A 3,165-nucleotide genomic window follows, 5' to 3' on the forward strand; every position below is an offset into this window, starting at 1 on the left:
GTCATCTAACCAATTTCCTATCCTTTACCCCCAGGTTCCCAAAATAATTATATCATAACTTTTGGTCATATCAATATTAATATTTATATTCTGCCTCTCCTTCTCTCCCTATATAGAGAGACAGTTAGTATAGACAGTCATACAGAGAGATAAATATCTCTATCTCTACAGATTGTTCAGTGTTGACCCTAATAGCTTTCTAAGATTATTTCCTTTCTTAGGGACCTTACTGTTTTTTTCTAAATTTAAAAATTATCTTCCTCCCTCCCCATTTGTCTTCTACACTTATTTCTTCTTCTTAAACCCTCAGACAACCTCTCAGTGATTTGAAGTCTGTTTTATTCTCCACAAAGCACCTCTTTAGAAGCTGCCTCACACCCTCTGCTCATACCTGTCACATGGCCGTCATCCTGACACTTGCCTTCTCTACCATCCTGTGCATTCTCCTTCACTGCTCTCCTCATTGGGTTCCCCAGTTTCCTGAGCCCCCTGTTTTATCTTTCACTGGTTAACTCCCTTGACAGATAATACAGCACATCTTTGCATACCTTGTTGAGCAAAAGTACACAATACAGTAATTTTTCCAGATCATGACTGCCTGCAAATGTGATCATTCTGCCTTTTTATTTGATTGATAGTTTACATGAAGAATTATAAAATGAAAAATAAAAAAAAAATTTCCCCCCACATTTTTTTTTTGTTTTTTGAAACAGAGTCTTACTATGTTGCCCTCAGTAGAGTGCCGTGGCATCACAGCTCACAGCAACGTCAAACTCCTAGGCTTAATCTATTCTCTTGCCTCAGCCTCCCAAGTAGCCTGGACCACAGGCGCCTGCCACAACACCTGGCTATTTTTGGTTGCAGTTGTCATTGTTGTTTAGCTGGCCTGGACTGGGTTCCAACCCGCCACCCCCAGTGTATGTGGCTAGTGCTGTAACCACTATGCTACGGGCACTAAGCCTGAAACTGTTAAAATTAGTCCAAATGTTATAGGAAACTATACAGAGAAAATAAATATGAGTAGTATGATCATGAAAGTAAAGATGTATTTGGAAACTAATAACAAACAAAAGCAGTTACATCAGCAGGGATGATAATTTAAAATACACTACTTACACAAAGTCGCAGATTTCGTGGAATTTCATAAATTGCCATTTCTGGACACACTGCATTTCAAAAACAAACCCCTGTCCTAAGAGGTCACTGAAATGTTCTTGGACATAATTGTTATGGCCAGTTATTGTAGGAAATAAATGAAAAACAGACAGAGGAAAGATCTTGGTATATACTAAGTGAATCATTTAGTCATATTCTAATTGTATTCATACTACTCATCATTATGCTGACACAAACAATACATAAACATTTTAAACATCTATGCATTAATACTCTACCCTTTCATTCAGATACAGATCCACTAAATGAACAATACATTTAGAAGCAATACAGAAAAGTACTGTTAAATATTCTTAGGAAAAGGATATCCTTAAATCACCGTAAAAGGAGAACACAAACAACTAAGGCACCAACAGGGCAGGCCAAAGATCCAGCCAATAGAAAGGGTAACAACTACCACACCAGAATGAATTAGTGGCCCAAGACAACACCTTTACAAACAGATGCACAATCCAGGCAACATGTGAAAGTGCTCATAATGATTGAAAAATACAGAAATACTACTAATGACCTCTAGATTACCACTGAATTTTATCAGGATTAGAGTTCAAATGTGATGATAATTTTAGCTCAGCCTGTAACTTTCAACAAGCCTCCTTCATTACTAATTTACTAAATTAAAAAATGAGATCTCTAAGACCACTGGTTCTCAACCTTCCTAATGCCGTGACCCTTTAATACAGTTCCTCATTTTGTGGTGAACTCCAACCATAAAACTGTTTTTGTTTCTACTTTATACCTGTAATTTTGCTACTCCTATGAATTGTAATGTAAATATCTGATATGCAGGATGTATTTTCATTGGCTGCGACCCACAGGTTGAGAACCACTGTCTAAGACCAAGAACCATGAGAACAGAATCTGTCAGTGTAAAAGATAAACTTATAACATAAACACTAACTTGAATTAGGTATAAGAAGGCTAATAAATTATCTACTTAACAGTAAATAAGTAATCATTATACTTAGTGGAGTAAGCACATAGTGGAGTAAGCATACAAAAACACAGTAAGATTAGACAAATGACCTACCCGTAAGGGACTCGCTGTCTAGTAGAAACACAAATAGCCAATTAAATATTCTCATAAATTACACGCCTCTGGATTTCCTCCAATCAGCAAAAGCTCCTTGAGGGCAAGGAGGGAATTGTTTTTTTTTATTGAATGGTAACTGTGTACATTGATGCACTTTGGGGGTACAGTGTGGTGTTTTCATACACAATCCAAGACACTTCCATCAAACTGGTTTACATAGCCTTCATGTAACTTTCTTAGTTATTGTGTTAAAACATTCATATTCTACTCATAGAAAGATTCACTTGTACCCTTGTAAGATGAACCACAGAGTCCTACACGTTTGTTCTTCCTCAGGGTTGCTTTGATATTTTGGTACTCTTTCTGTTTTCATGTAAATTTTAAATGAGCTTGTCATTTACAAGCTCATTGTTACAAAAATAACCTGCTGGGGTTTTGTTCGGGATTACATCGAATCTACAGATAAATCGATCATGGAAAAACCAGCATGTTCACCGTGTTGTGTTTTACGATCTGGGATAAAGATATGTCTACCATTTATTTATATAATCGGTAATTTCTCCAATACTTTATAATTTTCACCATTGAGGACTTGTGCATTTTTTAAATTAATTCTACTGCATTTGATTTTTTATGCTAGTGAATAGTACATATTTTGAAAAATTGTTATTTTCTGATTTTTCAGTTACTACTATGTGGAAATAGAATTGCTTTCTCCATATTTCTCTTAGACTCAATGTATAGATAAATTGGCAACACATGTAGCTCAGTGGGTAGGGTATCACATACACTGAGGCTGGCAGATTCGAGGCCGGCCTGGGCCTGCTAAACAATGAGAACTACAACCAAAAAATAGCCAGGTGTTATGGCAGGAACCTGTAGTCCCAGCTACTTGGGAGGCTGAGGCAAGAGAATCGCTTAAGCCCAAGAGTTTGAGGTTGCTATGTACTGTGATG

At 36.8% G+C, this 3,165-nt stretch overlaps 1 protein-coding gene across 1 annotated transcript in view; it reads right to left on the bottom strand.

Moving 5' to 3' along the window:
• The window catches only part of WDR7 (WD repeat domain 7), a 356,864-nt gene that overhangs the window by 232,107 nt on the left and 121,592 nt on the right, over positions 1–3,165 (bottom strand). The gene's annotated exons all lie outside the window — the stretch shown is intronic.

This window comes from Otolemur garnettii, unplaced genomic scaffold (assembly GCF_000181295.1).
Source record: "Otolemur garnettii isolate 467f Iridium unplaced genomic scaffold, OtoGar3 scaffold00027, whole genome shotgun sequence".
Taxonomy (NCBI): Eukaryota; Metazoa; Chordata; class Mammalia; order Primates; family Galagidae; genus Otolemur; species Otolemur garnettii.